This window comes from Carcharhinus amblyrhynchos, chromosome 3, assembly GCF_965287045.1.
Source record: "Carcharhinus amblyrhynchos chromosome 3, sCarAmb.v2.hapA, whole genome shotgun sequence".
Classification (NCBI taxonomy): domain Eukaryota; kingdom Metazoa; phylum Chordata; class Chondrichthyes; order Carcharhiniformes; family Carcharhinidae; genus Carcharhinus; species Carcharhinus amblyrhynchos.
The window spans coordinates 100,101,188-100,113,917 of NC_137326.1; the positions used below are offsets into that span (position 1 = coordinate 100,101,188).

The 12,730-nt window shown below is 40.5% G+C and overlaps 1 protein-coding gene across 3 annotated transcripts in view; it reads right to left on the reverse strand.

The window, feature by feature from the left end:
- The window catches only part of kcnab1a (potassium voltage-gated channel subfamily A regulatory beta subunit 1a), a 328,558-nt gene that overhangs the window by 207,347 nt on the left and 108,481 nt on the right, over window positions 1-12,730 (reverse strand). The window lies entirely within an intron of this gene.

Consider the following 12,730-nt stretch of genomic DNA (forward strand, 5'->3'; position numbering starts at 1 on the left):
TGGACATGTGAAGAAGTAGCATTTCCTGATGTCAATACACCCTCCTCCATGCACTTTCATCTCAGCACAGATATGCCCTCGAGGCTTGCTCATCTTTTAATGTATAAGGGCAATGTGAGCATCCTGTGAAATGATGCACTGCCATCAGGAAGATGGGTAAAATTCAAGGAGGAGCAATGCTGGTGGTCATGCTGGCCCATGATGGAACAGAGTTGTCCAAGAGAATCCTCAGTGCATATCCTCATCCTCCTCCTGGGATTTTCTGGCTAAGAGACTCATGTCACCTCTTCACTTGCATCCTCAACATCATCAGCCCCTCAGAGGCCCTCCTCACTGGAGGAGCTTTCAACTTCTCCATCTCATCTGGCAAGAAAGCTCCCCTTTTGCAGCATCAGATGGTGTAGCACACGACAAGCCTCGATGATGCACAAGACCCTCTGGGGAATGTACTGGAGTACCCCACCAGAATCACCTTTTCATGGTCCCTACGGTGTGTTCCAATGTGGTGTTGTGACATGAGCCTCATGAGACCTTCACTCAGCAGGAGTCTGAAGCCACCGCACAGGTGTCATCAACCACATCCTTTGCAACTAGCTCTTAACCACAAGGAACTGAGGCTACATCCTGTGTGGTCCCTTGAAGAAGTCAGGGATCTGAGATCGATTCAGACTGCACTGGATATCTGGTGCAACACTGAATTTTTTATGGTCGCCAACCAGCTACACATTGAATGAGTGGCAGCTTTTTCAGTTTGATGTACTAGACTGCCTGTTGCCAGGGAGCTTTATAGCCACATGAGAGCAGTTGATGGCACCCTGTACCTGTAGGAAACTAGAAATCTCAGCAAAGCTCAGTGCTCTTGCATCCTGGCTTGATCCCTGTCGGTGTTGAAAAAATTATGAACCTTTGCAAAAATGGCATCCATGGCCTCCTGGATGTGTTTGAGAGCGGATACTTGGGAGATCCAGCAGAGATACACTGTGGAGCACTGGATGGAGCCACTATGTAGAAGTTGAGTGCAATGCTTATTTTCACAGCTACTGGCAATGGATATCCTCCAAGACCCCTTGTGATGCATGGAGATGTGTTACAATCTTTATTAAAAACATGCTTAATGCACTTGTAACTCTCCCTTCTCATCACCTACCAATGTGTTTGGGCAGCTCAGCAGCCTTGAAGGATTAGCAGCAGTTCTGTCTTTTTTTTATTCACCTGTGGGACATGCGCATCACTGGCTGGCCAACATTTATTGTCTATTCGTATTTGCCCTTGAACTTGTGGCTTGCTAGGCCATTTCAGAGAGCAGTTGAGAGTCAACCACATTGCTATGGCTCTGGAGTAGGCCAGACTGAGTAAGGACAGCAGATTTCCTTCCCTAAAGGGCATAGTGAATCGGATGGGTTTTTCTGACAATCGACAATGGTTTCATGGTCATCAGTAGATTTTTAATTCCAGATTTTTTTTAAATTGAATTCATATTCCACCACCTGCCACGGTGGGATTCAAACCTGGGTCCCCAGAAACATTAGCTGAGTTTCTAAATTAATAACCTAGTGATAATTCCACCAGGCTATTGCCTCCCCCATATTATTAACCCATCATCTCCTCAGTGGTAGTGTTAAATGATAAGATGTGGATGGATCCCCAACTATGTCCTCATATCACTGGCCACCACCGTATTGCATTAACGTGGCAATGGCTGTATCCAGTCAGTTGCCATCACGTTCTTGCTGTTGTTTTATTACTTCCCAGAGTGAGCACGTACAGGGTGTGTGCTTACTCCCTTCTTAAAGATCATGGCCTAGTCAATCATGAGACTGGAATATGAAAGTTGCTGTCCATGTGTCCATTGGACACCCCTTCCAATGCAATAGAATGGTATTCATGGACAGAAGAAAAGTGGCCATGTCCCTTTGCCTTCACCTTATTCCTCCTGGAATCTTGTGGCAATGAATGAGTCAAGGGCATATCTTCCATGTCATGCTTCCTTGATTGCATCATCACATAGAAACTGACCCTCATCTCCCTCTTCAGGTTCCTGGGTGTCTACTTTTCATCTTCCGATGAGTTGTTGTCCTCGGCCATTTCTCCCTATGGTGAGGATCACCCATCACCCCTCTGACATCGCCAGGTTGTGATGGATGCAACACACAGCAATTATGTGGGTGACCCTCCCTGGAATGCAGTGCCCAAACAGAGGAAGCACATCTTCAGAATGCCAATGGTCTGCCTAATTAATGACCATGTGGAGCAGTGAGTGCATTGGATCTCTCCTCCAAAGCACTCTGAGGCTGATGCATGGGTGCCATGAGTCAGCATTTCAATGGGTAGTCCTTATCCCCAAATATCCAAGTCAGGCCCTTTGAATATCTGAGGCACCTGGGAGTGATTCAGGACATACGGGTTGTAGCAATTCACAGGGTTCTTGGCACAGATTTGCATTATGTGCTTTCGATGATCCCAGGCCAGTTGTACTTTGATGAAATGATCACCTTTATGGTTGTTGAACATTAGGGGCTGCCATGGAGGCCTTACAGCCACATGGGTACAGTCAATGCCAAAGAAATTGCCAAATGTAATAAAAGAGGGGTATCTTGTGTTATAGTAATCAAACGGAAAACTAATTTTTGCTTTGTAATATGTAAATAAATAAAGGGAATATGGTATCTATAAACTTTGTTTCCATTTCTCTGGATTAACAAAATGTGTTATTGAATTAAAGCTTTAATTCAAAAGAGAGGAGTAATGTACCAACAAGTGCACAGTGGCACAATGGTTAGCACTGCTGCCTCACAACACCAGGGACCTGGGTTCAATTCCAGCTTCGGGTCACTGTCTGTATGGAGTTTGCCCATTCTCCGCATGTCTGCGTGGGTTTCCTCCAAGTGCCCTGATTTCCTTCCATAGTCTAAAGATGCGTGGGTTCAGTTGTTTGGCCATGCTAAGTTGCTCATTCGTGTGAGGACGACTAGCAGGGTCAATATATGGGGTTACAGTGATAGGGTTGGGTGGGATTGTTGTCAGTGCCATACCTTGCTGCTTTGTGGGTAATGAAGTAACCTATTTCCATATCTCATTTTGGTTTTTCATTGCTCATGTAGCTTGATGAGCCAAACGATCTCCATCCGCACTGTAGGAATTCTATGAAGTGCATGCTTCGGTAATTATACTGTTAAGCTAATTACCTTATTAAAGGCAGGTGATTATTATTGGCTCAGCCACAAATAAATGGACACAGCTGGAACACAGCTGTAGAGAATTACAGGAGTTTGTAAGTCTATTGAACCATGTGCAGAATGATTGTGAGAGTAAAAGACATGTATTATTTCTCTATCATACATTAGCACTGATACTAACATGACATGACAACAGATGATGAACGTTAAGCCTTGGTGACTGATTGCTGCAAAAGGAAGTTTTCAGTTTCACCCTCTTGAAGGGAAACAAATGTGCTGCTGTTGATAAATTTAAATTACAGGATGGCAGGAGGAAGATGCAAAATGTCAGGCTTTGATTATCCACCAGTTTTCTCAGAAGTGGAGCCACATGAGCAATGGAAAACCGAAGTGAGATATGGAAATGGGTTACTTCATTACTTCAAAAAGCAGCAAGGTATGGCTTTGGCTTTATCACGGCCAACAAAATTAGAAGTGAAGTGTCTTTGGAATGGGATGTGAATAATTTTGATAAAGAAGAGGGACTGGACCTTCTGTTACAGTTTTTGGATAAATTATACAAAAAGGATGACTTAGTCAAGCATATGAAGCCTGATCAGCCTTTATTAGATTTAAGAAAACAGACGCACAATCCATGAAGGAATATATCCTGGACTTTGACAGATGATATGACAGACTGAAGAAATTTGAACTTGACATTTACGAGTCAATTGACATTTACATTATGTAAATCAGGCTTTGGAGGCAGAAGTCCCTTCACCAAGATCCTTTTATGTATAATTCCAACAGCAGGACAGAGTGCTATCATTCAACAGTCTACCTTCAGGACTGCAAGAGGAACTGACATTCCTGCTTAACTACGAGGAAAATACTCCCTAATCGGCCCATCAGTTGGCTCCTTAATAAGGGAATTCATATCCCAATAAACCAACCTCAATGGCCTGATTGAAGTCATTATACTTGATATGCATGCATTTCTCATGTCGATAGACTTTGTTTTTTTGATGTGATTTCAATTCCTGAGTAGACAAAATCTCTAATGCCGTAAAAAAGTCTGAGCAGACATCATTTCTAGTTATTTCCTGCTTAATATCTCTGTGATAAAGCAAAAGATGAAAATTTCAATAGTGGCTGAGTTTTGAGATCAATTCATTTCAAAGATGAGGTTATTGATGGGCAATCTGAAGATAGAGTTGAGATGAAAAGCAGTTCTAAGATGGCAACTGTAGCCACTTAAACCCAAGAAATGTGTGGGGAATATTAAATCAATGTTGTTGGTGTGATTCCAAATATCATTATGCAATTCATTGCCCACAGTGAAATAATTTAATGAAGCAGAACATTAAGGCTGATGCCTGATGATGAAAACTACAGTAAAGGAATTATGTTGGCCATGGAGATTTTGAATCCAGTGACGAGTATTTTGTTGGCTGATTCATTTAACTGTACAACTTTAGATAGTGGTCACACTTCCACACAATGTGTAGGGTGGACTGGGTTAACTGCTGTCTGGAGTCTCTTGATGAAGCAGATTGGTGGAAGGTCAAGGGGTATGAAAGCTCTACATGCTTCAGGTTTGGAGATGAAACCCACTAATGTCTTCCAAAACATAAACCACCCTTACAGGATAGATTGGATCAACCTTTTCATCAGTACAGATGTAATTTGTGATGACATACCTGTCCTGTTAGGTAGATCTTCAATGAAGAAAATACAGATGATACTAGACATGAAAAATAACAGAATGATCATGTTCAAAAAAACTGTGAATCTACATTTTACTACATCAGATTGTTGCTGCCTACCATCAAGAAAGCCAGAAATTTCTCAAGAAATTCATGAAGTCTTAACTTCTGGGAATAAGAAGCTGATAGACAAAGGGATCACTTAGAAATTACACAGTTTGCATATCTGATGCCACAAAAATTGTAGGCTCTACTGTGAGATGCAGGAGCACTCAAAGACTGACTGTTTTGAGAAAATCATGGCTCAGTGTGAAATTTGTATAAATATCAGAAGACACCACTACATCCTGTTGTGAGCTTGCCTTGCCATTAGCTTGGGAATTCAACAATGCAGTGACAATGGATTTAAGAATGCAGGACAAAGATAGGGGTTTTGTGCTGTGTTATAATAATGAAACACAAACCTAATTTTTGCTTTGTATTTTTTTTGTATACATAAATATGGTAAAGGGAACATGGGATCTATAACATTAAAGCACATAAATTTGTTTATTTGTTTGAATTGAAAAATTGTGTCCTTGAATTTTTTTGTTTTTACAGTTTAAAATAGAGAGGGGAATCTGTCAATGAATCAACAACTGCATGCTTTGGCAATTACATTTGTTAAGCTAATTGCCTTACTAAAGACAGATAATGATTATTGGCTCCACCTCAAGTATAAATGGACACAGCTCGAAACATAAGGAGTTTTGTATCTGTACTGAGCTGTGTGTAGAATAAACCTGTTAAAGATAAAAGATGAACTACTGAAATATTCCTAATCATAAACCAGTGCTTGTATTAACAATTGCTTGGGAAGCTCGAGATAGCTGTAAAACTATTGATTCTTGCTGCCTAACTAGCTTCATTGAGTGAGAACCTCACATATTGATCAGCCTGAAGGCATCTGTGATGTCTTTGATGCATTTATATATAGTGGACTGTGAGATGCTGTGCAGGTTCCTTGAAATGACCCACATGGAAAGGAAATTGAGCTTTAAGGCCAATGGCAGGAGGTAGACTCCAAGTTCACGGGGCAGTTAGTTCCAAATGAAGAATGTGGCAGGTAACTCAGGACAAGTGCAGACATGCATAGTATTGTCTCTCACTCATCTGTAAATCAAAGCTTTCTTCAGTGTACCCTTGGTCTTGTATGTCACCTCCTTGGTCTGGCTCTATCCTCCTGATCTTCATGTTCCTGCTGTGGCTCCCTTTTATACCCTGGACCTTGGGAAAATCCTCCTCCTGACACTGCACTTGGCATTGCCTGCCCCTTTCTCCCCTCCTTCAACGATTAGAACTTTTTATCCTCCACCTCTCATACTCTTTCTTCCTCGCCCCACTTCCCCCCCCCCTCACCTGCCCAACACCATGCATTTGATATGCTGGCCTGTGAATAAATGATCAGCCCTGCCTGAGTACTACTGCACAGTGCTGTCCTTTCTAGACTACAGAGGCACCCACCAGTGGCAGACCAACCCTACATTCCCAACAATGTTGTGTTCCACTGATTTTGCAAAATGAGATTGGCACTGTGCTGTGGCAGGTAGGCTATGAGTGTGGCACTCAGAATCATGGCAGACTCAATGATAGTTATAAAAGATGAACATATAAACTAAAATACATTGGCTGAGGCTTAATTTTAGGATCTCAAGCCAGTGTGTGTGGGTGGAGGGCAGTGGGGGGTGGAGGGCGGTGTGCACGTGATGGGCAAGGGCAGTAGCAAGAGATTTGAACTGGACCCTCTACCATCACTATTTATAGTCTAGACTGCAGTGTGCATATTGCCACAACTCCTTTTTAGGGGGTTTGAGGTTGGCTGGACAGCTGATGTGGATCAAATTGGTGCCACCAGCGCAGGATTTGCTCTGGCTGGGGTGGATTTGTGACCTGCCCTCTTGCCCTACCCCTGCAGGAGGTTGTGGCACTGAGTAGGACCCCATCTCTGTCAGAGAACTGAACAATACTTTACCACTTGTGAAAACTGAAGTGAAATTAAAGGAGGCTCAAATTCTGTCACTAAAAATAATTACCAGGCAACGCTACTGTTCATGGGCAGATTATCAAAAGCCAACCTAGATCCCAAGGCAAGTTATGAATGTTGGAACTCCCTCATGAAACATGATACAAGATGTGAGAGCTAAAATAATCTCTCTCAAGATTAGAAAATATCTAAAAGCATTTTATATGTATGGTAAAGGAGATATCAGCACAATCCTAATGCTAATCACAGGTAATTGGGCAATTACTACATTAGTTTTAGAAAAACATTAAGGAGAGCTCCTTTATTACAATACGTTAGGCGACTAGCAAGCCTAGAGCTTGTGCACTAAGAACCCACTCACTCAATCAGAAAGGCTACTCAACAAATATAGTTTAGCATAAATTACCACAGCCCACACCACTTAAAACTTCAATCAGAAATTTAAGGCATTTAGATATTCAGAGGGACTGATTCAAAACTACTCATGCATGTAAGTATTATTGCAGCGCACTCACTGGATCTCTTTCCATGAATACAAACTGAAATGTCACCATAAAGTAACATTTCCAGCAGTAATTATGAAGAGTGTAGGTGTGCTACATTATTGATATTCTCATTTTTCATTATCAATTTCATGTTTTCATTAATTTTAATGTGAAGAACAACATTAGGGATAATTTGACAAAATTAACAGCTATGCAGCAAACCGGTTTGAAATCATAATTAATCCTGAGCTGTGCCAATTTATAGAATCAGTCTCATGTCACGTGGCAATTTCAGACAGATTCAATTACTCGAACAACGAACAACAGCTTGCTCAGTTGTTCCAGCACAATGTGGTCATAACTGGAGCATAATTTGCTATAGCAAGGCAATTGACAGGGTCTCTGCCATTAAATACAAAAGTGTCCAGAGGTGCAATTTTTTCACACAGTGGGTGGTGAGTGTTTGAGTGCCAGAGGTAATAGTAGAGGCAGGTACAAATTTATCTTTTAAAAAGCATTTAGATAGTTACTTGGGTACGATGGGTATAGAGGGATATGGGCCAAATGCAGGCAATTGGGATTAGCTTAGGGGTTCTAAAAAAATAAGAGGGGCATGGACAAGTTGGGCTGAAGGGCCTGTTTCCATGCTGTAAATCTCTAAGACCTTATACTCTTGCCTTTGCAGGTTTTTAAATTTTGTCTTGTGGCAAGTTGCTGAAAATGCAAGTGATAATGAGGAAAACAGTGCATTTGGGCCGTAGCGAACAGGCAATGAAATGTGTATCTCCTCAATCAGGCTGAAGATTGTTAAATATACAACACAACTGAGAAGGAGGGTCAATGAGTCAAAACAGGTACAGTGGAGAGAATACAAACAGAATGAAAAACTGGATTGAGAAAAAGGTAAGTTTAAAAAAAATACAATTTTGTATTTTAATTTCTCCAACAACAATTAAAAAGAGTGAGGCTCTATACTTGTAACAGTTACTTTTCAGTCCCACAGTAGTTAATTGGCAGTAATAAACAGATCTGATTGTTAAAAAAATACCAGACTCAACTTTCTGGGGCAAGGTTAGATTGAATGTAGATCAATATATACTGTACAATGCAACTCAGACAATAACTTTAGGACATTTGCATATCTGTTCAGGTTGCTGTGGCATATGTGCTTAAAAGCAATTTTTTTTTTACAGAAAATTCAGACCCATTATATCATCTGACACATCTCTCCTGGTAATCATTCCTCCTGTTCATATATCGAAGATCATTTTACTTATTGGGCTGAAACCATTTTAAAAGACTGAATAATAACATTTCAACTACTAAAAACAACAGCCTCTAAAATGCCAGAAGAGTTGCATGACCGTACTTTACAAATTCCAAAGTCATTGAAGATGGAGTCAGGCTATCCAAAGAGGTATGTGAATGACCCCATCCCTTTATCCATTCACAAAATATCCAGAAAGTCACCTGTGTATTCAATTGGATTGGGAATAGGCCAATAGACAGAATCACTTTTGACAATGAACTCTTGCAGGAAAGGAACTTATCCAACCATAATGTAATCATATCTAAACCATGGACCTGGAATCAATTTGCCATGACCATATTTGATTAATTGGTCAGTTGGTGAGAGGAGGCCATGTGATAAGCCAACTAACCATCTTGTGTTTAAGAAACTGTTTAGCTCCAGGCCACTGGACAGAAGACAAGGACAAAGATGAAGGTTCCCAAGTGAATACATTATTTTTCTGTACCCTGCCAACTCAAAACATTGCCTGTTATTTGACTATTCACACACCCCAGGCAGTGTTTTATGAATTAAACCAGATGCTACTGCCTCAAGAACAAAGGATATAAATTATCTGTCAACAACTTTAAATCATCTTGATGCAGAATCCAGAAGGACTGTCAAACGGACCCTAATCAGAAACTATCCAAGTCATCAATCTCTAAGATCCATATAGCATCTTCAAAAACTATTTAATCAATTCTCCCGTTTGTAATTTATTGTCTGTATGTGAGCTCTTGAATGCATGTGTGAAAATTGGAGCATTTTTATTCGGATTGGATGATAATACTATTCTCTTTAAAAAACTTACAAGGAAACCTGACTCTGTCTTTTACAGTCACAGTGCTTCAGCAGTTAAATACTCACTGAACTAGAAAGTGTACTCTTTTTAAAAACTTGTTGCTATCAGACAAGGAGTGGGAAAGTCCCTTCTCATTTGTTCATTACACACTTGCTTTCATGAAAAATTTCCATATTACTTCCTTACTGGAATTCTGTCTTTATTAGAAATTGGCAGTTAGAAAAAGTCCAAAGTAGCCATATAAAGTTAAGATCGGGTGAAGTGAACTGGGTGAAGGGTATCTGTCCCATGCTGCAATATAAAAACTGACTTCAATAAACAAAAGATTTGCTTTTACTTTAAACTAATTCTCTAATAGTGATTGCAGGTATACATGACTAAATACACCTAGAAATAGCATATACTTTATGACCAACTTGGGATGTTGGAGAACAAACTGAATAAATTTAAAGCGAACATGAAAAATGTTTTCAAGATTTTTGTTTATGTATTGCTTATCTTTGACACAATATTATAAAGCAAGATAAGTTTCAGGGGAAATCTTCCTGTTATTTGAAAAACTCTTTTGATTGTAACTGACATAGCAATCTCTGTTCAACTCAAACATCAATTAGCATCTCGAGACTTGCTTTTCTCATATGCATATGATTAGCTTCTGCATTGTCAGATCAAAAATGATTGAAGTTAATTAAACCATCAGCTAATCCATCCTGGAAGGGGAAACATATTCAAACTCGTGAACATTTTAAACAACCCAAAATTAATCTTCAGGCAAATGAACCATATGCCAAAATTGTGCCAGTGAGCTACTGTTGGGAGATCTGGAGCAGTCCAAACAAGAACGGACCACAGTTTATGTCCACCTTAGTAATAGCAGGCTTTGCTGTCCAAGAGAGTTGGAGGACAAGTGAACTGGAGGAGGATATTGTACAGCAGGGAAAGATAATGTTGGATTAATTATTTCACATTTTCCAGTTGGTAAGTACAAGATGGCATTAGCATAGGTTAGGAAGAGAACTAATGCTTGGTCTGCCAAATGCGAATCCGAGAAATGTATATGTAAATAATACAGGGTAGGGGAAGGAAGACAAACTTTAAAAAGGGACAGATATAGATGATAATGATGCACAAAGCTGCATCTGGATATACCCCACATACTTTACTCAGAGCTGCATAATGTCTAAGAAAAATGTCAGCTTGACTAAGTTGGTCATACTCTTTCTTCTGACTCAAAAAGGCTACTAGACAGATATTCATAGCTGACACTGCAGATCTTTAAAAATGGCAGGGCAGGACCAGAATGTAACTATCCCACCCCCATTTCCAACTTCTAAACCAAACCAGGACAAAGTCCCAGAGAACTGAGGTAGCTGATTAGAATGTCCACCTTGGCACTTGACTGTCCAAAGGTTGCTTATGATCAGTTTCCAGGTGGACTTGACCTGCTCCTGCTTCCCCCTACCAGAGTGGAAACTGTCCGATCGGCCCTTTAAACAAAGTTATTTCTGCCAAGTCAGGAAATTCCCTGACTCAAGCTTCCTGCCGGGGAAGAAGAAAGTCTGACCCTATGAGTTGAAGTTCACTGCGGGACCTGGCACATCATTTAGATGAGACTTCAATGCAGGAGTGCTGCGTTGTTGAAGACTTTTGAGTCAATTTTCATCTGGGGCATACCAGGGCTGGTGCACACGTTGCCTGCTACCCAATGTAGCATTTCCCAATGTAGGTCTAATTTAAATGCAACTAGCAAGTTGGCACTGCTGATCACAACACATTAAAAAGAGAGGTTTACTTTTTAAATGTGGTTGTTGGACAGCAATGTACTCAGCAACCAACAGAAAAGGGTAGATTTTGACTTTTGGCCGTGGCTCCAACTTCTATGGTCAAGGGAGATCAGGTGGGAAGCCAATCCAGCACTGTGGAGCTTTCATCCAGTGCCGAAAGTGAAAACTGGCTTCCACTGAGTTCAAGGAAGGCTTCAGATGCTCTGATGCAATGTTTATGCTTATGGAGCACATGCAATAGATGGAAGGTCATCTTGCATTCTGATGGACATTGCATGTATCTGCCTAGCAGAACGACATCCATTGTTTGAAACAGTCTGAGGTAGCAACAGGGCTGCCAAGCAATAAAGCAGGCTGCTTAAAAAGGCCCACCTCAATATCCTGTTTCTTCATCTCAGTTGGCTTGTTCAATACTGAACTCTAACTATCACCCCTTGAATCCCCACCCGCTCCCCATACACATACAAGCCAATTCATGCACCTCACCCATCCCCTAGTCCTGCCATGCCAGTCTGCCTCCACATACTACTTTTGACCTTACTTTCCATGCCAACTCACCCAATGCCCACCATGGGCAGATCTCAGGAGCCATACTGAGATAAAATGAAATAAAGCTTTAAATATCAATTAAAGACTTCACCATATTAAAAAAAACTTTTCATTCATGAACATCTATTTGATGCATTTAATTCCCCTCAAGAACTTAATTCCTTTATTTAATAAAAATATTTGTATTTATATCCCAAAGAGAAAGACATCTCATCCTAGAATAAACCCTCTTAGCTATCAATCAAACTGTGAACTTACAGCCCCCATTGTGATAATGACAGGAAGCAGCCAAGCAATGATAATGCTATAATGACAACACTTTGGGTTATGTCAACAAATACCTGTTGAAACAGCTAAAACTAATTTTTTTTAAACTTGCGGCATAGTCAGGCAGTATTTTCAAAATCTAAAGAGCAGAAGAATTAAATAACTTGGCATCTTGATAGTTCTACATGCCTCATCCGCTCTTCAGGAGCATTTCTGCCTTCACCATGAACACTCACTGTGGGTTAAGGCTGTTCCTGGAGTAAAAATTGGATCCTTCTACCCTGGTGCAGCCAATTCATAATTCACATCTATGCACGTCTGTGCATTTCTCCTACCTATTAAAATAGTACATGCAGGAAATTGGGTGGGTCTTCGAAATCTGGGTCCCAGCCACCATTTTAAAGATCCCCAGAGTATCGTGACTGAGAAAATCTTTTCAGCATGTTTAAAATTCACATATACTTGAATGGACAGGCCCTGACTTATTTTGGTTAGTTTAGTGGGTATTAAACAATCATGAACTGCAGTATCACATCCTGCCATTAATGTCAATGCTGAATCTCAGTGAATTACTGTTATACTGTTATAGTGAAGCCTCTAAAGCAGCAGTTTAACTCAGACAGCAACTTCCTGATACATTTAACTAAGTACGTACAGATGTTTGCAGT